This window comes from Ambystoma mexicanum, chromosome 3q (genome assembly GCF_040938575.1).
Source record: "Ambystoma mexicanum isolate Mex_15411 chromosome 3q, UKY_AmexF1_1, whole genome shotgun sequence".
NCBI classification, from domain to species: Eukaryota; Metazoa; Chordata; class Amphibia; order Caudata; family Ambystomatidae; genus Ambystoma; species Ambystoma mexicanum.
Genome location: NC_090926.1, coordinates 971,260,647 through 971,286,532, shown reverse-complemented (window position 1 = coordinate 971,286,532; position 25,886 = coordinate 971,260,647).

Here is a 25,886-nt window from a genome sequence, read left to right as displayed (position 1 = left end):
TTTGGGACCCGGTAGTGACATATCCATCACAAGGCCTAATACTGGCACCTGCACTCTTATATATATATATATATATATATATTTTTTTTTTTTTCCCTGCTGGAGAGGCCTGTGTCCATATCACAAAATACATCATAGTAAGCCTGTCATTTTCATATCATCATCTGGATCTCTCTTCTTAGCTTGTAAGTCTCTTTCCACCTTTTACCTATTTTGTTCATTGGGATTTCATCTTTCTCCGTCCCGGGACCTCCTCCATGGACTACAGGTAACACTGATGAAGGAAACAAGTTAGAGAATCTAAACCAGAGAAGAGGGACAGGCAGGTTAATTATTAAGCAAAAATACAATTTCATTTAAAACTCCTCTTATCTTTTAATTGCCTGGAAATACACATCTACATTATACACATATAATTACTATTTAATATCTGCATACTTCTAATTCCTACCTTCAGGCACACCATGCCATACACACATACTTACCTGCTCCGATGAACCCCTTCCATTCCCTGTGCGAGTTACTTACCTTATTGCCATTTACTGACTTACCTTGATTTTAATGCAACGGTTACACCTCTCACTTCATACTGGTTTCTCTATACTGTTCAATCCTTTTAATCTCATGTTTCAGGTGAAACAGTTTGATCTGGTTCATGTGGTGTTCCACAACCAGATCACCTTTGTTGTTCATTAATCTGTACACGACAGGCGAAACTTGGTCCACAATTTTGAATGCACCACACCAGGATGCCATGAAGTTGGAATTTTTATTTTTAGCTTTTGCAAAATTACATGTATACACCTGATCACCTATTTCATAATCCCTAACAGATGATTTCCTGTCATAGTATTATTGGGCACCCTCAGCTGCCATTTCCAGATTCCGCTGTGCAAACACAAATAGGGGCTGCAAATGCTTTCTCAATTCTTCTACATAGCCATGAATTGGGGAAGCATTTACCAAGACGTGTTCATTGTTTCTGCACAAGTGTTGTGGCAAGACAATTTTTCTGCCTGTCATGATTTCATGTGGACTGAGAATTGTAGACCCGGCTTCAGCCATAATCATTTTTAAGAATGTCAATTATTGATCAGTGCAACATCCACACACCGCTAGAAGATGGCTCCCAGAATCTGACACATTCATTTATTGAATTTATTTTCTTTTTATAAGCCACATGCCCTTCGGCCTAAGGGCACACATGTAACAGAGATAGACAGAAAAGACAACCAAAAAATAGAAATACAGCGATCAAAGGGAAGTCAGGGTCTTAAGCAATTTTATTTTCCAAACAGGTGTGTTTTTACTGCTTTCTTAATGCTTGTCAGGGAGGCGATTGTTCTTATTGTAAGTGTAAGTTCATTACATTCTCTGGGTACCCGTGCTTGAAAGCTGCTGCCCCCAAATTTGGGCAGCTTAAATCAGGGTTGTTTAAATTCATGACTATCGCTAGAGATAGGAGGTCGAACAGGATGATCGATGAGCAATTGTTTCTCCAAATAAGGACGGGCAATAGATGATCATCATTCATACGCAAACAATAGGATCTTATGTGAGATCCTATGTATAACACGTAGTCAGTGCAATGCCTTTCTGGAATCCAATATATGAGTGTATCTATGTAGGCCAAAGACTGCACGTACTGCGCTATTCTGGACAAGCTGCACAGAGTGTATGTTAGACTTAGTTGTCCCTGAGAGGAGGCTATTACAGTAATCGAGCCTTGAGCTCACCAAGGCTGAGGCAAGAATGGATCTGTTTTCAAGAGAGATGTAGGGCCTAACTTGGTTTACGAGTTTTACCACATATTGTCAACAACACTTGCAAGGGAAGAGTTTCCAACAATCTCCCACAAACCACAGAAGCCGAAAGACAAAACTAGACATACTCATATTCTCCAATTCCTACCTGCCTATTGAACTCTGAGCTTCCTGTACCATATGATCTTAATCAAATGCATTCCACCCTCATAGATTAGTCAAAACACAACATATCACATGGGACATATAAACATGAAGGCATGAGGACATTTAACAGCAAGCTGAATTAAACAAACAAGGGAAAGCTTCCCATATGAACTGACAAAACGCATGGCCCTGTGTGCAGGCATAAGCAAATATACACAGCAGTAACATAACATCACTTCCCAGCATGAACCACATTGCACCAGGCTTGCTTATTAGGAATTACACGTGTTATCTAATCACACATGACCAAAAGATAACTGAGTTTTCCCCCCGCTTCTCACAACCATAGCTGTGGGTAAATCATATGATATTCAAAAGGTCTGCGTTTGTAACCTTAATGAACGTCCTTACCCCCGTCGGGAGTAATGGGGGCCAAAAGACTTAATGCAGCGTAACATATGAGACATAAGGTTAACATGAGGCTGAACTTGTGGCATGCCAGGAAAAGCATTGTCACTGCGGTTGGAATGCCAACGGTAGTAATCAGAGCATTTATAATCATACACCCAAGTACTTAGCTTTTGGTCCGGGAGCCCTGCGGGCCTACCCAGACTAAAGAATTAGTGCGTAGTAAGGGGCCCTGGCAGATTCACTGCTGCATGGCCCACGGGCCTCCGTCCTTTCTCCTGAAGTTCTTCGGCATGTGAGGAAGAATGAAGGGGAATCCTCCTCCATCCGCCTGAAAACGCCTGTGCCAAATGAAATAATCTGCACCTGGGCCATGCCGTTGCCTGCTAATAAGCTGACAACAATCACTGTCAGCTGGTTACGTGCGCGAACAGTAAAAACTACCATTGGTCCCAGGTGCTGCTGGGAAGTGAAGTTCACAGGCTGTTTTCCTGTTCCAGATAGCCTGTTAACGCTGCAAAACTCTATTTACCGGGCAAACTGCAATACCCCACGTCTGCCCCAGCCCTTATTTCTGCGCATAACCACAGGATAAGTTTGTTCGGTCATTGACTGGTAGCCACAATTAGGAGCTACATCTTATTGTCATTTAGAGCAAGTGAGTTAGAGATCAGCCATGACTGAATCGCTGTCTACACCACATTAAAGGCTTCAGAGTCTTGTCCATAGTTTCCAAATAGTTCAAAGACCACCTGGGTGTCATCAGTATAGATGGTATAACAGAGATCCAGATGGTTGAGTAGGTCAAGAAGTGGTCTGATATAAATGTTAAAGAGTGAGGATCCCTGAGGAACTCTGGTATTAATAATGTCAGGACAGGATTGTGCATCCCCCACTGCCCCACTTGACACCAAGGACCAAGAAATGATGCTATCCAATTCAGTGCCTTTTGAGAACAGCCCACCGGCCCCTCCAACCTGTCGGGAAGGATGGAATGGTCGACCAGGTCAAATGCCGCAGAGAGATCCAGAAGCATAAATAAGGCCTTTTTCAACAATGCTAGCCAGAGTGGTTTTTAAATCCAAGAGAGCTATCTCCATCCTGTGTCGTGCCCAAAATCCAGACGGGTACATGCCCAGGATGCTGTTTTGTTCCAAAAACTCCCGAAATTGGATATGGGCCACTTTGTCAAATATCTTCAATATGAAAGGAACATTCATAATAGGCTGATAGTTCTCAGCTAAGTAGCGATCAAGGGAACTCTTTTTTGGAGGGGGTTATCCAGACTTCTTTGAGGGAGGAAGCCACCACACCCTCACAAAAGGAAAGATTGACCATCTTCGTGATTCAGGGAATCAAAAAGATCAAAGATTCCTCAATAATGGTTGCCAGACCAATATTGCCCCTGCAAGATTTAGGTTTTAGATTGTCAACAATCCTGAGGATTTCTGCCTTGGGACATTGTTTATAATTAAACTCAGATTTCAGTGAGCTAATAAAGGAGATGTCTGATGTCACACCGATTTGCAGAGAGCAGCGTTGTTTTATCTGAATGGTGTTTTGATGGCCTAGAATCTTGTTAGAAAATTCCTCTGGGATTAATTAACACCAGGTGGAGTCTTGCTTGATGTGATGAGTGGCAGTAATTTTATCCTTCACTTCTTTTAGGACTTTAGACCTTTCACCAGAACTTGTTTTACCATAACATATTCTTGTGGTGTAGCATTTAGATTTTTTGAAAGAAAATGCTCAGCAAGGAGAGAGAGAGAGAGGAAAGGGGAGGACGGCCCGACCCCTAGCTCTGTGCATATCATCTGGCGGGTTGCTGCGTTGCCTAAAGGGTCATGTGTAGAACCAATTGTACCGCGTGTCATGTATATGACAGATGCATAGTAAGTTAGTGCCTGCTACACATGAGCTTGTGATAAAAATTTAGATTATGGCATTAATTGGAGGACAGCATGCCCAGGAGGTCATTCAGCAGCTGATGGTGGTGGTAGTGTTAGAGTTTGAGACTTAAATTGTGCATGGTGCTGCGTACCTCGCATAGGGTGCAAAATGAAAGAGCTAGTTTGCTGAGCATTCGCTTTCAGACCAATCGCATGGCACAACGGCCTCCAACTTCTTAGTCCGCGTAAATCCCTCATCACCACGTATCACCATCTTAATCTGTTCCACCAGTTCAGGCACAATCAAGCACAGTAACAGGAGGCAATAGGGACCATTATGGTTTCTGTGATCCAACAAGCAACAAACCACATGGTTTCTCTCCATAGCGTAACCAGGACAGCGGAATAATCCAGCCCAGGAACTAACAGACAGGCTTCAATATTAATCCCGTTAGGTAAGAACACACTAAGACTGTGACCAAACAAACACCTGCAACTTTTGGATCTCACTAAACTTATACCCTCAGATACTAATTCCTAGGCATTTTTTTCTCTTCTCTCCCTTCTCTCCTTCCTCCAAAATGTCTCCAATGAAACTGTTTGTAAACCTTAAACAAAACAAATGATCATTGTATATGACCATCTTGTGTATACATTATAGAGTACAATATCTGTATGAATTACATACATATAACTGAAATGACTATTCAACAAATGTATCGCTTTGAAATACAATGTTGTAGATATCCATCTTTCCAATTAAAAGCGCAAGGTATTCGGGACCAAACTGCGTCCAGTAATTAAACTCACCTAAAATGACAAAAGTGGATTTGGGTTTTTTTAAATTGTCAATGAGGGCCAAAAACTGCTCCTCAAACAGAGACTGTTTTTCGAGGGTCTATAGATGATCATAATGGCAATGGAAGTGTATGAGTGTGTTTTATTTTAAAACACAGGCTCTCACAAAGTTCTATACCTGAGTGTATAACTATTTGCAGGCCAGGTGTCTCCCTTTTCGGTCTGAGTGATCATTCCGATAGATGTTATAAGTCTGTGGACCAGAAATAGTTGCTGCCAAATTGGTTGCAGAATTCAACCAGGAATCAGTGATACCCAGTATGTCGATATCAGAACTGATAAGGTAATCTTATACCTCCATCCCATGTTTTACAATGGAGCACGTTTTAAGAAGTGCCATTTTTAAAGAGGTGAGGTGGAACAAGAAGAGGATGCAAAGAGAGTTGACTCAGTAATATGTTGGTTTCAGTGTTGGTGGTCAGTGCAGTTATCTCAGATGTCCAATGTATATGTGAGTGAGCACTTTGATTGTTTGCAACATAATTTTCTAGAGCATATTTATGTGCTATCTGAAGTGACTGTAAGTCATCACTGCACTAGTAAAATGACTTCCATGGTCTGATTCTATTCTTTGAGGTAGACCAAACCTAGAAAATATATGATTCACCAGCAAAGTAGCCTCTGTCTGTGTACTACAGTCAGGTGTCGGTATGCACTCCAACCATTTAGACATTAAATAGGTAACCGTTAACATGTAAGTGTTTCCTCGTGATGATCTTTGGATGGGCCAATTAAATCTGTTTGCATATCTGACCAAGGTAGTTTCAGCCCTCTTTTCTTAAATGGTGGTCTATGTATTTGGGAGGCATGTTGAAACTGTGCACACACAGAACACTCCTGAGTATACAACTCCACATCTTTGGACATATGTGGCCAATAAGCATATTCTTTCAATATTTCCAAAGGATTCTCAGATCAACAATACATCTTGCAATTGAAATCTATTTGTATTTATTAATAACACCCTAAAATCTTGTCTTCCTTTGCAGTCCTCCTCCATTAAAGGATTTTGCTCTGAATATGACAGATGATACAAGAGACCTGTGATAGGGTCTTCTTTCTGTGCCTTAAGCAGGCGTATCAAAACTCCATTGCACCACTGGTTGATCACTTGTTCCCTGAGATTTGGAACATGTTACCACATCGACTTGGAAGTGCTCAATGGGAAACAATTTCCCAATTCCTGCTCCAATTTTGGCCGGTTGATCAACTTTGTCCTTCCCTTCCTTATCTCCCCCTAGTATTTTGGAATTCCCCCAGGGAATGGTCATCTAATTTACTAAAAAAGATTGTCAATGGCCTGAATTAATATTCCATGTTTGAGTGGGTTTTTGTTACATGTAACCATTCCTCTCAGCTTCCACCCCGGTAAGTACAAACAGAACTTTGCAGGCATAATAAGAGTCAGTACATAAAACAATTTATTTTAATTTGTTTTCTACTTTTGTGGATATTGCTTTGTAAAATGCAACCAATTATGACCCATACATTCTCTCTTCCTGCCCCCAATTCTTTTTTCAGGATGACCCCCCACATGGTATGCACATCCATCCACACCCACAGATGGGAGATTCCTGCACCCTTCTTCATTGAGGGCCTTGTGTGGTGATTGTTCAAATTCATACATATTGGTTTCTAATTTTGTATCATCTGTAGCATCTAAAGCTGCACAGTCATGAAGGGTCTGCCAGCCCCTGAGCAATTGGACTCTGTATTCTGCCTATATCTCACTTCCACTGGGAATCCTTGTAATGCCAAAGTCCATTATGTCATTCTTGACTGGGCTAAATTCCCTGATCTGATTATTTTACTCTGTGAAAATTAGAGGGGCTAATGATCAGTTTCAACAATTACCCGCTCTCCTTGAATAATGGGGTGTAAATGTTGTAATGCCCACACAGTAGTAAAGAATGCTTTTCACGAACATTTTGTTTCAAGCTGTGACAATGCTTTATTAGCATATGCAATGTTTTTTTTATTTTTTTTATTTGAACTATGCTTTTGATTCAAGAGCGCTGAACCCTGTCTCCAGAAAGAAAGCTTGGTTCTTCTTTGGACATGTGGTCTTTATCATACAATCTTTCAATTTGGTGGCCACTTCACATTGTTCCTTTCCCCATTTCCAGGGCACCCCCTGCTTCAGAAATGTAGTCAATGGTTGTGTGATTTCAGCATAGTCTTCAATGAATGTGCTCTGGTGACCAGATGTTCAGGAGGCCACCCTAGTTTAGTGAAACAGGGGAAAGTTAGCCAGAACAATTCAAGGTAGCTTAGAAAGCAGTCAAGGCTAAGTCTCAGGAGTAGTGGGGGTGATCTGAGGTCTTGGATGAGCACACACAGTAGGACACAATAGTAACGCTTAGACAGGAGGATAAAGAATATACAATTTATTAGGCCTTTAACAAACACACATCAAAAATAAAGAACGCAGTAATACCGCTACTTAAACACACAATATGTAAAATATATGTACAGTCAATTTTCGGTCAATGTAGTAAGGATTTTTGCCAAAACCTGTCAGGAGGGAAAACACACAAATGTTAACACAATGGCCAACTCCAGAAATGGATATCCCTAACTTAAGAAAACCAGCCCTACAAAGTTTGGAGCCTTGTGCTCAATGTTATGTTTGTGCGTAAAAGCGCTCATTGATGCATAAAGCTCACAAGGAACACATTTCAATGGGAAGGAAAAGTCAGAAAAGGAAACTGGAGTGTGAGGAATTCAGTTCTAAAAGTAAGAGGTGAGTCTGCTACGGAGGACAAAGCTGTCCCCAACTTTCGGGACACTATAGGAAGCAAGAGCCACCCAAGTGAAGACAAAGACAACAAGGGATCATTTGTGCATAAAAACAGTATGGATGAACTAGGGCCCACCGGTAAGTAGTAAGATTACTCCCCCCCCCCGTAGCTCACTTCAGCTTCAAACTTGACAGGTTTGAAGAAGGTTGCCTGGACTACAAAACCCCCTTGTGGTTATGCTGCAAAAAGCACAGGCGCTGCAAGTTCAGATGCAGGTCGGATTTACATCAGGAGCTGTATCTATCATCACAAATGCAGGGCAAAGAAAGCACAGATGCAGCTGGTCTCAGGACACTTGAAAAAAGGTGGAAAGGTCACCAGCAGTGACAGCCACTGTTGTACAATGACACAGGATCACCCAAGTCTCATGGACTGACACACGCTTCGCTCTCGCAGCCCAAAGTAATAGGGACAACAAAATTTGTCAAGAAGGTGCCTTGTGGTGTGATCTAGGGTTCTTCCAAAGCTTTAGTCGGAACTCGATGTGGCAATGCTCCAGCAAGGGTGCCAAGGGACACGCTGGTTAGTCCACTGGAGGACCCAGAGACACTTCTGAGAAGGCTTGTTTGAGAGTGATTGGTCCCACCACTCAAAATGGTGAAAGCACCTTTGCAAGTCTTCTGAGATCGAGCACATAACAGGGCTCTACCCGGACAACAGCAGGCTCAGGGTCCCATACCTTCTCTGCGCAGTTCCGGACAGTCCTTGGATCTACTTTGCTTCTCAGGATCCTTGGCTCTGTGTTGAGGTTGATTTGGAACTCAGGGTGTTCTGCAGGTGTGCACTCAGAGCCCATCCTCACACCCTAAAGTCCAGTGAGTGCTTGCACACCTGCTGGCCAATGAGATTTTCCCCACTCATGCATGCTAGCAGTGCTCCAATCAGGGATCATTGCAGCTCTCATTCACACCAGAAATCCAGGCACCACTAGTGTAGATTTGGACCATACAGTTCCAGCCCACTTCCTGGGTACCCACACACGTGACATTCATTAGCCTAAGAAAATCACTGCCTTTCGTGGGTGACTGAATGCCCAAATAAGGACTCCCCAGGTCACAAAGAGCAAGGGGAAAGCCGAAGGACAAAATGGCCCAAGGAGAAGACAAAAGTCCTTGTGGCAAGGCCATGACAGGAACAAGCCACAGTAATGACCCAAACATGGTAAGTGCGGTATGGCTCAGTAAATGTTAATAAGAACACACGAAGAAAGGTTCTGCAGCCACCAGTCAACTCCTAGGCACATGTCCAGTTACCAAAAAATGCAAATGGATGTCTAGGGCCTGTAAATGCAAGGACCCCAGTGCATGGTGCAGTAATGTACTTTGCACACTGAAATACAGTTCCCAAATGTGGCAACAAAGTCATAAGACTAAGAGAAAGAATGTTTACCAGCACTGACTGTCAGTAGGACAACCCAGTTTACCCAGAAGGATGAACAAAAACCCAGTGGAGTGCAGCTGAAGGCTGTGCTGCACTGGCAGAATGTCAGGACAGGAGGCTGCAACAAAAGCAAAAATGTTGTGGGGACCACCAGTATAGAGGTAGAACAGCAGTAAGTGAAATGTTACCTAACATCTGTCACTTCATGTCCCAATTAATTTAACCTTTTCCTACACCACTGCACCTTCTGAACTGACACTTTGCCCCAGACATTTTCAACTGGCTTAGGAAACGTCTAATTAAATTGAAATGGCTTTTTATATCTTCATTTTTCATCAGTACATCATCCACATAGACCACAGTTCCCCTATCATGGAGTGCTTTGTTCAGGAAGATCCCAATCTCACTTCCACTATTGATAAACCCAAATGGAGTATTTTGCCATGGATACTGTGTTCCTTCAAATGAAAAGGCAACTTGATTTTGTATATCTTTGGCTAGGGGCACACAACAATACCCTGCTGTAAGATCTAAGGTAGTAAAATGCATTTGACCCATGGATCTGTGCAAGGCCCTGATCAATAAATGGGAGTGGCACCTGGACACAGGAACCCTTGAATTTAGTTTTCTCAAGTCTACACACAAATGCCATTGATCATTAGGCTACAGCACACCCAATATGGGTGTGTTTGAGGTACTGCAAAAGGATCTAATGATTCCTCTGGAATCAACATTTTTTTATTATTTCTGTCAAGGACTCTAAACAGGCCATGGGTAGCTTGTGTAATCTTGTTACACAAATACAGGTTCCCTACCATAGCCTTCAGGCAACGCAGCAATATGCGAATCAGTGTGCACACAATCAGAGCCATCTTTGGAAAACACCTCCTTGAATTAAATTACTATTTTTCAAAATGTGCCTTTCTCTTCTTCATTAGGGCAAGCATCGGAGGCCTATATTTGTTCCTATACTATCTCAGAAAATTCAGAAAAATCCTCCAAAGGAGGGATTTCCGTGTTTTCTTCTAATTTTGCAGTGTCCCTTTCAAGAAACACCACACTCAAGTACCTTGGCATTTTAACCTCCACTTCAATTTGCTGCTTTTCCTCTGTCTCATTTCCATCCACCTGAAATAAAATGCAATTGTCCTGCTGTCATCCAATCACATCTTTTATTCATAAGGTTATACTGACTGAATCTTGAAAATACCCTTTGGTTTATAATATAAAGACTCATGCAGTTAAACTTGTGAGCGGATATAACTTTCAAGAATGTTCCAAACAACTGGGTGGTTTAAATCTGCAGTGTAGTATGATTCTCTAATTGCCACCCCTAACGGTGTGTCTTCTTCCAAGTAGATGTCCTGATATCCTCTGCTATTCACCAGTATTGGAATGGGGCCATCCTCCACATTCACTAAAGGTGTGTATTCACATTCTAGCTCCTTATGTCTCATAGATTCATTAATCCACACAAATGCACCCTGCTCCTTCAATTGTTGTCCCTTCCTGTACTTCAATGCTATTGTGATTTTCCTTGTGAATGCGGGACTGGTAACATCCTTCTTCACTTGAAGCTCACCTGTGTATGGCATTATTTGGGCAAAATGTTATGCTTGCCTTCTACCCTCAAATTCAGATGCTGCCCCATCCAGTCTAGACCAAACATTTAGATTCCTGAAATCTAAAACCATTCACATTTTGTGCATGATGCTATTTCTCAAATAGAATTTGGCTTTGGTTCCACTTACAATCAATATATTGTGATGAATGCTTATAGACTTTATTGTGATTTTCAACATGCATCTCCCCACAATTTTTTGTCCAAAATCAGGGCTATCTAAACTGAATATCTGCTGATTTTTCATTTTAAAACATGTTATTTCTTCTCTGTCAAGCATTGGTTTGAACACTTTCTCATTAATGAAACTCCTTTCCTGTTCTAGGGCCAAAACCGCCTCAATTATTTCTGGATGCCAATTTACATGCACAGGTATCCAGGCGTGACCTTCTTTGATGTGTATTTCTGCAATTGTTGAAATATACTGTTCCTGATCTCACTCGGAAACCTCACTTCATTCGCAGTCCTCATCACTTAGCTAGAACCACAATGTGTTTTAAACTATCTGTGTCTGCCAGTTTTTATTGGGATCCAAGTGAATCTGTAATGACTGCTTTTCTTGTTCTCCTTGCATTTCATCCTGGCATATGGACATGATAGTGACACTAGATGCACAGTCATTCTGAAGATACACCTCTTCTGCTCTCTCTGACCTAGCAATGGTGTGACATTTATATTGCTAAACTGTCTCAACATGTTTTTTTAGGTTTCAAGTGTTTTTTGGCCAAAGACTGCAGTCACCCATTTATGCCATCGATGAGGGGTCACAGCATCTGCAGAAAATCTGTTCCTAATAGGAATGGGGTCTCCCCAATTGCCATGACCACCACTTCTTGCCTCAGTCTTGGTTCCCTACCCTGATGTGAACTTCAGTGGCACCATCCACCTGTATTTCTTCCCTATTGAAATTATGCACTGGGCCTTCAATCTGTCTCAATTTCAACATGTCTTGTGGGAGCCTCCCTTAATATATGCTCTCCAACAGTTTCCTTGACATAACAGTTTCCTGTGTGCCTGTATCACCATCACAAATGTATTGCATTGCTCTTCAATTGTAATAGATGCATAATATCTGTCTTCACATTCTTCAAGCATGCATAGGAAGTGTGCATTGTTGCTAATCTCAATGCTTATTTTCTTTAGGCCAGCCTGACTTCTTGCTAAGCAAAGGGGCATGTGAAGTGACATTTTACCCCCTTTTTGCCATCTCTTTTTCAATTTCTCCATTTATTTGTCTGCCCTAAGCATTAATGTAGATCTTTGCCACTGTCTGCACCTCTTGTATAGTGGGACCACCTGTGTTCTCACCCTATTACTTTTCTGCTTTTTTACACATTATTTTGATTTACTTCACTTACCTCCACTCTGGAGAATCACTGTTTTGTATCGTCATTAGTATCATGTGGCACAATTCAGCATTTTGTGTTTGAAACTCACCTGGCTCCTGTACCGTACCTGTCAATTCTGCCACTTGGAACAACCGTGGCTCGAAATACTCATCTGGGAACTCACCTGAAAATGTCCTCTGGGGAATTTGCATTTCTTTTGAAATATGAGCACTGCTAGAATGATCAGGCAATGAAAAGCTATCACCTGTTTTTCTGTTTTTACCTATCAATGTGTTCATTTTGATTTCATTTATTGTTGAGACATTCAGTGCACCATTTGCCCCATCATGGTCCACTTGGTCACTAGCTATCAATTATTCAAAGGTGTGTGTTTCATCCTTTTCAAGCGACATGTTCTTTTTAGATTTTCATTTGCCCCTTTGCTCATTGGGTTCTTACAGTTCATGTCTCTTTTCTTCTTCCTCATTTTCACATACCTGAACGGTTTGATTTAATTCTAAATTAAACTACACCCCTTTCTTGTGTGAGTTTTTATTTCCTATGTTATCATTTGGTTATTTTCTTAATTTTAAATCACTAAGCAACTCAGTTTGTTCAATCAATAGTAGATCATTTGTGCCTTCAGGGTGGGAAGCCTGGCGGATTAATCTTTTGTTACTGCCTTGTGCAATGTCACTCTTGTGTTCTGCATTCTCACTCAGCTGCTGTTTTTGCCCTACACACATTATACTTATCTGTTCAGCTAACATGTTTGCGTGTGCCTCTAAGCACAGGAATCTATCCAGATATCCATACTCATCCCTCTGCGCTCTAGACTGGTATTGGTTGAATTCATATTGGTCAAGCCTATTTTGGTTTCTTTCAGGAGACTGACTCCTGTTAGTGTTTCCCCTGAGCTCCTGGGACAGCTGTGCTGAGGAGCATGGAATGTCTGTCCTCTGTCCATGGTCTCCCTGTGTGGAGGCCTGAGCATACGAGCAAGGGCTATATGTTACATTTATTTTGTATCTCATTTGATTTGTACTGCTCCCTTTGTTGGGTTCCATTTTCAATAAATCTATCTTCTTATCTTGTTCCTGTTTGGTTGCCGTTTATCACTGTAGCAGGGTTTAATCTACTCTGGGCCCCCACTGCCTGGTAGGGTCCATTATGCATTTGGTCTTGCATATTATTAGGTCCTACCATATCATACCGAAAACCCACCCTTGGCGAATTGCCAAGAACCCTGGGTCTTATGTAAGAATCCCTCTGGCTGGGGTCTGTGGATTGAAATACAGTTGCCTGAGGTACTGCATTTCCCTGCATGGCCACATCCTGTTTACTACCTCACCATGATATTATGTGGCAGATTAAGAAATCCATTAAAGTCAAACATCTGTATACATACAATTATTTAGCAGGGCAAACACATTGTTTGCAACATCACTTCCCTATAATATTGTAGTCTAGGATTATATAAGTGCTCAGTGAAACTGCTGATGTACAACAGAGTTGTCATAGTAATTTCTATGCCTAATGGAACTCTGACAATTTGGAAAGTAAAGAGGTTCCTTGAAAGCATTGTAGAGTCCTGAATGTCTATTGCCATAACACTAGGTATGAATAGAGCCAGGAATATGTCTATGCCCATATTCCTTTGTAGATGATATTGGATGTTACATTTCCTTTGTAGGGTGCAGTTAGGACTGCTAGAGTATTTGAGGCTAAGCATGACATTTTACCAACCATCATTGTTAGATTGTTAATTATGGTTGCGCTCACATAGAGGAGATAATTTAAACAGGGCAATGACAGGATAGTGGAGACAAGTTAGTATAATTTATAGCGAAAACAAATGTGGGTTAATTGCTATGCCTTGTGCACTATGAATGTTTGCCCTAAGTTGTAATTGTTTGTGCTAATGCTCTTATTAGAAGCATTCAAAGGCATGCTGGGAAAGGGCCAATCCACACAGCCTAACACAGCTCTCAACTAATTGTCACACATCGATCAAAAGCCTGAAAAATACATAGAATGGACTGATAAAGCACAAGCCAATCTGTGTAGTTTTGAAATACAGTGCCTAACTTTATTAATACATCATGAAGGGGTTTGATAGATATACTGAAATAAATATGTACAATACAAGCCTTTAACTCTGTAAGGCTTAGGTACAGCATCCTCTACTTTAACTCTGGAAGAACGATTACTCAAAAATGAGGTCTGCTGCACTTTCTGGCACTTGAGCCACATCCGTCATTTATTGATATAATATAGAGTTACCTAGGGTGTTGCAAGCTGCCAACAAGCTCAGAACCATTAATAGGCCTGCATTTCCCTGATCAACGATGTGTTGGAGAGAGTCTTTAAAATCAATAAGGGAAGACTCCATACCTATGAAGTATGGGCGGACGCGGATAACAGGTAAGTAAAAGGGTTTATTGGCGAAAGTAGTATAACAGAGTTTGCAATAAGTATAACACTATTTTTATGAATATAAAGGTATTGGGGACCAGAGCACCATCCGCTGCCTCTGCTCCCTCCGTCTCTTCTCTCAACAGTCACCTCACGCTCCACTGTTCCAATGCTCGAGCTCGCTCCCTGTTCAGCTGCTGATCGCGTGAGCATGCAACACTATGCATCCCCTTTCTTTCATAAGGAACAATGCCTGCATTAGGAATTCACATGATCCATTAAATGTCTGGGCCTCCTGTAACTCCTCCCAACTCTTGATGTCCTCCTAGATGTCTCTTGTGGCATATCTGTATTCTCTGCCAAGGAAAACAACTTCACAGAACTAGAACTGGAACCAGCACTAGAACTATAACCAGAACTATTATTACTTCCTGCAGATCCACTGGAACTAGCACTAGAACTAAAACCAGAACTTGAATTACTTCCTGCAGATCCACCACTGCCAGTTACTCCACTCTGCACCAAACTTCTTCCATTGACCTAACCAGCACATGTTCTTTCCTCTTCCGTCAACAACATTACCCTCTCATTATTCCATACTCTCCCATCACTGGTTTTCACTGCATGCTGGAAAACTTCCACAACTTCAACCGGTTTAGACCACTGCCAAACATTCTCTCTCAACACCACATGAACCTTAATTCTGACCCAACACCACACCCATGGCACTCTTCCTCTCATAAACCTCTTGTTATCATGTTACATTTTGTTGGTCAGCTGCTTCTGCCTAATCCACCCCAGAAATAATCTAGTGTTTGCTTTCCTCGCTCTGTTTAGTTCAAAGGGAGACACTCCTGTGGTACTGTGCGGTGTGAATCTATGAGCTAATACAGTCTTCCTCAACACTGCTTTCCAATCATCTCCATTCAACCAAGCCCATCTGATAGTGGCCTTAATCACCCTGTTTTATCTCTCTACAACACCATTGGATTGAGGGTGGTAAATGGCACCAACCATTAGAATGATAGATCTCTCTTGCAGATATTTCTTCAGTGCTCTAGATTTGAACTGCGGCCTATTGTCTGTCAGCACTTCTTCCGGATACTCTTCACGCTCACACAACTCTTCCACAAATTCAATAACTTTCTGAGTCAGAACCTGAGAGGTGAATGCAATCTCTACCCATCTCATCAACATATCAATCACAACCAAACAAAACGTAGAACATCCCTCACTCCATATCAGACCCGACACATTAATCGAAATTTTATTCCAAGGTGCCTCTGGTATATTTCTCAACACGATCAGATACTTCGTCCCCATACACACTGTGTCACTCTTCAAGAAAAGGATACAGCTTCTTCTTCTTCTTTTCACCTGCAGGTCACACCCAGGGCACCAATGTGTGTTCCATAACCTGCATTTCGATTTCACCATGCCTTGATGGCCCTCATGACCAAGATGAATGATTTTCTCTCTGAGCCTTTATGAAGGTATCAACTTGCCGCTTCTCATTAGGTACCCACTTTGGATATATAGTTAATTTCTGACATTCCAGAAAGCAATAGCTCCAGCTTCTAGCATTTTAGTTTTGTTCCATCTCGCTTCCTCTACATTTTTCATGACTCCTAATAATATAGTGTCCATCATCATTTCCTCATCCCATTCTTGTCTAGATATTGCTGCATCTGATAATTCACAGATCATTTCATGTTCATCAAGTTCCTCATTCGTGTCACTGCAATTGGTCAATCTTGACAGACAGTCCGCTGTGTGGTTCTTTGTAACAGGAATATAAACCATGATGAAATTGAATTCTTGTAACCTGGACACCCATCTCCAAATTCTGCTTGAAATTTATCCAGATCTTTCGTGGCAAACACTTCCACCAGGAGCTTGTGGTCTGTGTGAATTTCAAACTCAACACCCCAAACAAAATTCCTGAATTTCTTAGTGGCCCACCTGATGGCTAGGGCCTCTTTCTCTATAGTCGCATAGGCCTTTTCCGCTCCTTTGCATAGCCATGAGGCAAAGGCTATCACAAACTCTCTTCCTTCATGAAATTGTACCAACGTCGCTCCCTTCCCTACGTTGCTGGCATCCGTGGTAATAACTATCCGCCTTCCTCTCACGTAATTCTGGAGTGCTGGAGCCCCAGCCAACGCTTCCTTTATAAACTTGAATTCACTCTCACACTTTCCATCCCACATGAATTTCTTGTTGACCTTCAACAGGCTTCTCAGGTTGACCGTGTGATCTGAAAATCCCTTAATGAACATAGCATAGTACTCAGCCAAGCCTAAGAAGGTCCTGAGTTGTTCCTTATTATAGGGTGTTATCATGAGTTTTATTGAATCTGCCAGATCCTTTTTCGGCAAAATTCCTTCTTCAGATATCACATGCCCCAAATACTCAATTTCTCTTCTATTGATTTTTTATTTCTCCTTGCTCCGCACCATTCCTGCCTCATGCAGTTTCCTAAACACTCTTTCCAACCATTTGTTGTGTTACCCCACGTTGTCTGTGTATACCAGGATGTCATCTTGAAAGAAGATAACTCCACTTTTTCCATCCAAGATCCGGTACATGATCTTCTGGAAGACCAAGACTGCGGAAATAAGCCCAAATGGCATCCTTCGATACTTGTAGTCCATCCGGGGTTATGAAAACTGTTAAATGCTTGGATTCTTTATATAATTTCACCTGATGATATTCTCGCTGAAACCATTGTCGATATTAACTCCTGAATATTTGGTAATGGGTGCCTCTTGGGAATAATACACTTGTTACTTTCTCTCATATCAATGCACAATCTAACTTTTCCCGAACTCTTCCTAACTACTTTCGATGATCCCTTGATCTTCTAGTTTCTTTAGCTCAAGTTTTACTTCTTGTCTAAGCGCCAAAGGTATATTGCGTAGCTTTTGTGCAACTGGTTTAGTTCTGGATTTGAGTAAGATGTGATGAGCGAACACTTTCACATATCCTATGGTATTCTCTTTGAAAATGTCCAGTCATATTCTTTCCATGTTTGTTTCTGTGACTTCTACTAGTAGTACCGAATCACTTGCATTAGATCCAACCAAACTTTTAACAGCTTCTGGTGGGTCCAACTCGGAAGTGAGGATCCTCCATTTTTGAAACATAGATGCAACTTTCTGCTTGCCTTTTTTTTAACATTAGAATGGCACTGAACCAACCTATAAGTACAATCTTGGCTCCTCCATATGTTTTTGGTCTGACATGTAGAAAATCTGGTCCACAACTCTTCCATGCTCTCTCCGAAATTAGTGTATATCTAACTCTTGATTCCACCATCATAATGATGAGATGTCCATTGATTATAATAGTCGTTCTTGGGCTATCAATCTACTCGCTCTCATCCGATACCATGAATACACATTATTCTCCTTGATCACTGTCTCCAATCCAATTCATGTTTGATCCTTCTCATCTGCTTCTACAGCACCTGGCCATATGACCTCTCCCATTGCAAATCCTGCATATAATCTTCAAAGCAGGACAAGTAGTGCTGCTCGCCCAATGCATGGACTCCCACATATGTAACAAGTGTTTAGCATTGTTTGTCCTCTTCCTCTCTGAGCACTCTCACCTCGGTTCTGGTGCTCTGGTTCTCATCTCCTAGTCCTGTATCTTCCTTCTCGGGCATCTCTCTTATCTAAGTTGAACCTCCCATCATTCCTTGTTCTCCCTTCCATTTGGTAGCTTGTATTCGCTCTTCTAGCTTCATTGCCAACTACTGCTATGGTTTCTTCCAGATCTGGCTGTACAGCACCGACTGATGCTTTGATCGATACCTCCTCCATTCTGCTCTCCAAAGTTCACACACTTTTTCAGTGTGCTCCACTTCTTTAGCCATTTTCAATACCACATCCAATGAAGGATCATCTTCAGCCCAAAGCTTCACCCCAACCTTGCTACTGCTACATTCTAGCATCAACTGATCACTTATTCTCTCCTCCAGTTGCTGGTCGAATTTGCAGGTCCTTGCCAACTTCCTCAATGCCGTGACATACTGTTCCATGGTTTCACCTTCTATCTGGACTCTTTTCCCAACCGTATACCTTTCCAAAATTGTACTAATCATCTTCTTGTAATGCTTGTTCAACTTGTGGATTGCCTTCTCTTACTCATTCATGTCCCCACTTTCCCCCATCAGGAGGTCTGGTAAATCTTCATACTTCTCCTTCCCAGCCGGTCCCAGACAGTGTAGTAGTAAGGATTTATTTTTATTTCCACACACCACATTGGCGTAGTGCTCAAATGTCTTGAGCCATCTCTTCCATGGTAAAATAGGTTCCACCATCTCTGGCAGAAACATCTGAGGAGCTGGGACACTATGGCCCTCATTACGACCCTGGCGGAAATCGAAAAACGATGGCGGAAATGCAATACCGCCATCGAATACCGCTCGTTGCGACTATGACCCGTCACCGTAAAGTACGATGCCATTAGCGACACCGTAGTGAACGCCAACGCTAACTGCACCAAGTACGCGCACGCGCGCCATGCAAAACCGTAATTACCACCATGGCGCAACGGTACGCGAATGCTGACCCTAGCGGACATTTACATTACGCCATCAAGCATGGCGGAAAGTACCAATCCGCCATGGCGAGAAATACGGCATCGTGAACCAACCGTAAATGGCCCGACTGAGTGCCTGTACACCACTCCCTGGCCACATTGCACAACACCTCGTAGGTGCAATGAAGTAAAATGCAACCAGTGAAATGCACAAGTCACCCACGCATGCCAACGAACAAATGAATGTAGGGGCTCCAAGTGCCTTGTGAGTGGCCATCCATATTTGGCATGTCACCATTGCCGTACTGATGCAGCACAGGCATGCGAAGGTTCAAGTACAGCAAAATGAACTGAAAGATGAGACAAAACAACAACAGGCCCCCATCGCCTGACACCAGTGTAAGGCAACATTCAAAGCAGCATCCTTAGGGAGACTGCACCAGCCCTGTACACATGCCAGTAAACAAACCAACCATCAGCATAAGCATGTACCACACAAGTTGGCAGAGTGACTGAGCAGCCAGGCTCATCTCAAGAGGGGCCAATGGGAGCTGCAGGGCACAGATGGCACGAATACAGAAGCTATTCCAATGGACATGACCTCAGTCTCCCTCCAAGAAACGCACGCAAACACAGGCACCTGTGACCAGCCATTATCTGATAATCACATCATTCCACCAATCCACCTGGCTGACCGGCATCTGTTACACAAAAGCTAAACCCCCGCCCCTAAGCATGACATCATTAAAACAGTCATGATGGCAGCCCCTATCCCTGACCTCACTGGGCTTCGTAGGCAAACGCGGCCAGTACAGTACCACGCAACTATACTCAGAAGCCGGAACCCAATGCAGATCTACTCACAATACATCGCTCCACAAATAGGAATATGCTACATTACTTCCAAAGAATAACGCTACACGGTTAACATCAGACTAAAATTTTAATGCACATCAAATTCACCAAGCCCATACAGCTATTAGGTCATGAACCCCAAAACATCTACATTACTGTGGGCTGCATCCGCAATAAATGACCAGCTACTCCTTGTGTGACGCCCTGTTCCTTCATGGTACACAGGGGCTACATTCACGTCCAAAAAGGCAACATGGAAGCGCCTAGAACCGCAGGCCCGTCCCATTAGGTAGGCACTAGTCCAGCTGAAAGGTAGATATGTTGCTCCTAGCCACTAGTACTGCGTAAGGGCATGTGGCCCATTGGCGATCGTCCCATAAGATCGTAATGGTGCTCCACTGATTAACTCGAAGCAGCAGGTGTCGGTAGTAAAAGCCACCTGCAGGAGTGGCATACAGATGGCAGTGGCAAAAGGGGAGGAGATACCTGTCACCCAAATGAAATGAAAAACAATAGTATGGCCATCAGAACTTCATTTGAATCACTCACTTCAATGATCACACCAAATCTACAGCCATATGCATGCTAGCCCACTCAAAAGGATTATTTCCACCCATGAATCACTTGCCAATCATAACAATATAAATTGAGGTGAAAACACTATTACAAACGAGTGTTTGTGTGCATGCGTCTGTTAAAACAGAATCCATGAGATGGGATTAGTAACGTGCATAGACACAAGTGTTGGAAGGCGCGTCGAGACAGGGAGGGTTCAACAAGGGCAGATAGACGATGGTCCCACTATGGCAGCTCTGCATCACATAGCGCAGGGGAAGGGGATAGATACCAAAAAGCCATGTACATGGCAAACTCTCTATTAAATCATCTGTCCATGCATCCATACATCATTCCCTCATCCCGGTATAAAAACGCATGATTATTAACTCACATTACATTTGAAATCTCCATTGAGTCTGTGCGTAATGCAGCCTGCAAAATCCACTGTGCTCCAGCCCGGAATTCTAGTGATGTGAAGTAACATGTATTTGGGAACGTCCTGCCTTATCGTCCACTACGCTATTGCGCATCCCATACTATTCATATCAATCATTGCATTCTCGCCATGGCCCCTGTCCCAAGGACATTAAACAATAGAACGTTATATTTGCAGTCAGACCTGTGGGCGTCTCCTCGCCGCTAGCTGAAAACCGAAAGCGCTGTCCTTCGAATTCCTCATTTGCAACATCACGTCGAAAAGGCATCCGTGGGCGCTCGAAATCACAAAATCATCCATGTAGTGCGGCAGTGTGTGAAAATGGCAACTGGCTTCACTCACAAATGGGACGCCCCGCCCGTCGGTGATCCTCGGTACAGTGCTCGCCCAAAGGGGATTGCAGCTGGCACAGGTGGAATGAATCACCACAGGTGGAGGCTATACAGCCTGAAAACACATAAATTGCACACCCAACCCCCTCCCACAACCACACCCACTCCAAAATGCTACCGGCAGGACTAGCGATGTTGGGCCTGGGGGACCTGATAGCACTGCAAGTACTCCAACTTCAAGAAGAAGACGAACACCAACTACTACAACAACCGGCCGCACAGAGGAGACGCAGGAGGAGGGCAAGGCAGGGCCAGCAAGGCCCACCAGCACAGCCACTACCACCACGCAGGCAGCCCGCAATCCCACGCCTCCGAGCTCATCCGTTCAACCTCACTGATGAGCAGATCCACACCCTTTACCGTTTGGACCGGGACACCATAATCTCCATTGTGGACATGACACACGCTGACCTTGTCAGCATGATAGATAGCCCAACCGCCATCCCACCCCTACTGAAGGTGGTGTCTGTACTCCACTTCCTGGCCACAGGCACCTACCAGCACACAGTCGGACAGTTGCATGGCATTTCACAGCCACTGTTCTCACGGACACTATTGCAAGTGCTCGATGCCCTCCTGAAGCACGCAGACGACTACATCTCTTTACCACGCTCGGAGCAGGAGATTACAAACACAAAAGTTGGATTCCATGCACTGGCCGGCATACCGGGTTGCATTGGTGCCATCGACTGCACCCATGTGGAATTGGTTGTCCCACATGCCATGGAGGCCCAGTACCGCAACCGGAAGCAATATCATTCTCTTAATGTACAGATGGTGTGTGACTCCAACAGGATCTTTACACATTGTTGTGCCCGATTTCCTGGATCAACCCATGATTCTATGGTCTTGAGGAACTCTACAATACCACGCTACATGGAGCGACACACAGGGAACAGATCCTGGCTACTCGGTGAGTCTCATTCCATGCATGATAATGTGGGGTATGTGATGCGGCAATGACCTGGCAGGAAGGGGGGGGGGATGCGTACGTAGCAATGTCATTCCACAAACATCCTTTCTTGTCCACATACAGGTGATGCCGGGTATCCACTGAAGAGATGGCTCCTTACACCACTCCAGAACCCACAGGACCAGCATGAGGAGGACTACAACCATGCCCACTCACGTACCCGTGTAGTCATAGAACAGGCATTCGGCCTACTGAAGGCTCGTTTCCGCTGCCTCAGCAGGTCTGGCGGGGCACTCCTGTACCGCCATGAGAAGGTTGCAAAGATAGTCATGGCATGTGTCATGCTACACAACATGTGCGTACGTAGAAATGTGCCCATGCCCCCTGACGCAGAACTGCACGCACCTGAAGATGGTCATGATGAGGCTGGGGATGTGGCAGCACCTCAGGGAGTCCGCGAGGCACAGGAGGCCCATGAAATTCGTCAGAGTATCATAGATTCATGCTTCTAGCACTCACGCCTGGTGGCTGATACATGGACACGGGACTTGTGGCACTGTGTGTGTCTGGAACATGCACAATGTGGACTGTACGCCTATAAAGGCCTCGTACACAAAGATCAATGTCCACATGTCTCATTGGATGATTATGAAATGTTTATAGCATATGTGAAGTTATGTTACACACCCCATCGACCCGCCACCCAAGTAAGCCCAACACCCCCTCTCCACCCTCCTACCTCCCCCCCGAACACCAGTGTCCAAAGATGCTCATTGTCAGTGGGCAGACGCTATTGCAAGCCCCCTCTCCGGGTATCAGGGGCACCCCTGCCTGTGGAGCGCAGGTTCCTCCCAGATCTACGTTGGGGGCTGCCCTGGACGGAACTTGCAACGGATGATGTCTCTGCCTGCTCACGTCCATGCATGTCCCTAAGGGTTTGTGAGAGCTCAGTGAGCACACGGCGCACAGCGGCAAGTTCAGCACATACGTCTTTGGACGTCGCATGCAGTTCCCCCCTCAGGCTCTCGGTGCTTCTCTCCATTTGTACCCTCAGGCTCTCGGTGCTTCTCTCCATTTGTGCCCTAAGTGTCTCAGTAGATGTTTCTATGGCTGCCTTAGTACCCCCACATTCATCAGCATGGTCCTTGAGGAGCGTGGCCAGTTGCTGCTGTTGCACGATCACCTGGTCGAGGGACTGTTGCCTCTGCTGTGCCATGGCCATTTGCGGTGGTGTCACAGAGGGGCTGATCACCTCATGTTGCCTTGCCACAGGGCTTGTGGGGGATGGCCAGTCGTCGTCTTGTGGGTGCCCCTGCGTGGTATCCTCATGGTGTAGGGGATGAAACAAACAGGGGGATTGAGACAGGTCATGGATGGGTCCTACATCGACAGCACCGTTGTCTGTGTCGGAGCATGCTGGCATCAATGCAGTGTCACCTATGGTGCTGCTGCCATCAGAAGCAGTGCCTTCTGTGGCATCCATTGGGGGGACCTGTGGTGCTGCTGGTGTGGGCATGCTGGCTGCTGGGGTGCCTGTTGAAGTCCCCTCCTGTGTGCTGCCACTTGATTTGGGCTGCTGCCGTGTCTTGATCCGTGCAGCTGAGGTGGAGGGGCTTTGGCCGTTGGTCTTGGCCCTCTTTGCAGGTGTGCTGGTAGGGGTGTCCTGCAGCTCGTCGTTTGACTCGGACCCTGTGGTGGAGTAAAGGAGGGCGAGCATTATTTATGGGTCTGTGGAAATTGGAATGGCAATGTATCACATGCATTGGGGTGGTACCTGAGGGTGATTTGGGTCAGGGCCTTGGAGGTGGTTTCATTTCTGTGTGGATTGAGGATGCAGTTGTTTTGCAGCCTGCAGTTAGGGTGTGCATGCTGCACGTGTAGAGGGTGTTTTTAGGATTTTTAATTATTTATGTATTTAATGTGACTTTTAAAGTGCGCTATCAGGCCAATGTATGTGGCCGTTCTCCTGGACATGTGTTTCTGTTGCACTATGTGGCCACATGGTACTTCACATGATTGGACATTGTGGATTTAGCATTGTTTTATTTGGCCCACCTACCTGATTCTTCGGATATCTGCACTCCTTTCTCCATCCCTCCGACTCCCTCTATGCTCTCCATTCCAATGGTGGAGGCACAGATTTCTTCCCAGGGGGTCAACTTGATGGGTGATTCCGATCCTCCCCCGGTAGCTGTGGCAATGTTATGGTTGGCTGATAGTATGCTCCGTACGCGTATCCGCAAGTCGTCCCATCGCTTTCTGCATTGCTGTGGGTTGCGGGGTGCGGTCCCCACCGCACTTACCCGCTGTGCCACCAGGGCCCATGTGGCCTTCTTGTTCGCAAGTGCCGTCCTGGTCATTTGCGTCGAGAAGACGACGGCAGCATTCTCCTGGAGGGTCTCTGTGAGCACGGTGAGTTCCTCATGGGAGAAGTGGACCTGCCGCTTGCGGTCGCACGCTTTTTTTGCTACTTTTCCCATTTTGTTTGTTTTAACTAGGGTGGCTGTCGGGTTGGGATGTGTCTCAGGGTCGGATTTTTAATGGTTGTGTTGGGATTCTGATTTTATAGGTGTGCGGCGTGCTGTTTCCCGTTCCGGCCCCATGTTTTTACTTCCGTTTCCGTATATTTACGGTCACCGTATTTTGCGATTAGCGCTCATTACGGTGACCGCTATGATGGGTGGCGGAATTGCACCTAGGGCGCCGTACGACGGCGGAGAGGGGCGTTTTGGGGACATTTCCGCCATCGCGGACTTTGCACTTCCGCCATGGCGTAATGCTCGTGCCCAATGGGTCATAATTGGCCGCACTTTACTCCATCGTGCAATGGCGGAAACGCTATTTACGCTATGGCGGTCGGGTCTGTTACTTTCCGCCAGGGTCGTAATGAGGGCCTATGTATTGATTGACCTGTCACCAGTACCTCTGTGAGCCGTATCCGTTTGGTACCCAAATGTGTCTCTTGAGAGATCCGGTATAGTGCTGGGCTTATGTCCCTTTTGTATTGACTGGGTTGCTACTTTTCTTCTCTAGTTTTATTTATTTCTCACTTTTGAAGAGATTAATGCCTTTCAATTATAATGCAGCTTCTATAAAAAAGAATATATATATATGACACTGTGAGCAAGCCACAGGAGTGTGGCGAAACGTGTCAGCTAGCCTCCTTTTTCCTTGGAAAGCCTCCTTTTTTGGTTTTTTAAACCGCTATTCTTGAATACAATCTTTGATACTTTTCTACGCAACTGTGCAGAAGCGTTTTCATTTTCCGAAATTCCGAAGTTTTACAAGCGGCAACTGAAGCAGCGGATTGGCATTATTACAGCAGCAGAAGGGAGTGCAACTCCATTTAAGAAAGGCTTCATCGCCCTACTTCAAGAACATATATATATATATATATATATATATATATATATATATATATATATATATATATATATATATATATTACATGGCCACGGTAGTGGCCATGTAGTTATGGTTAAGTTGCTGTTTCCATAGGAAGAGCACTTTTTGGATGGCTTATAACTTCGCTCCCCCTGGACGAATTCTCACCAAACTTTGCAGAAAAAGTATA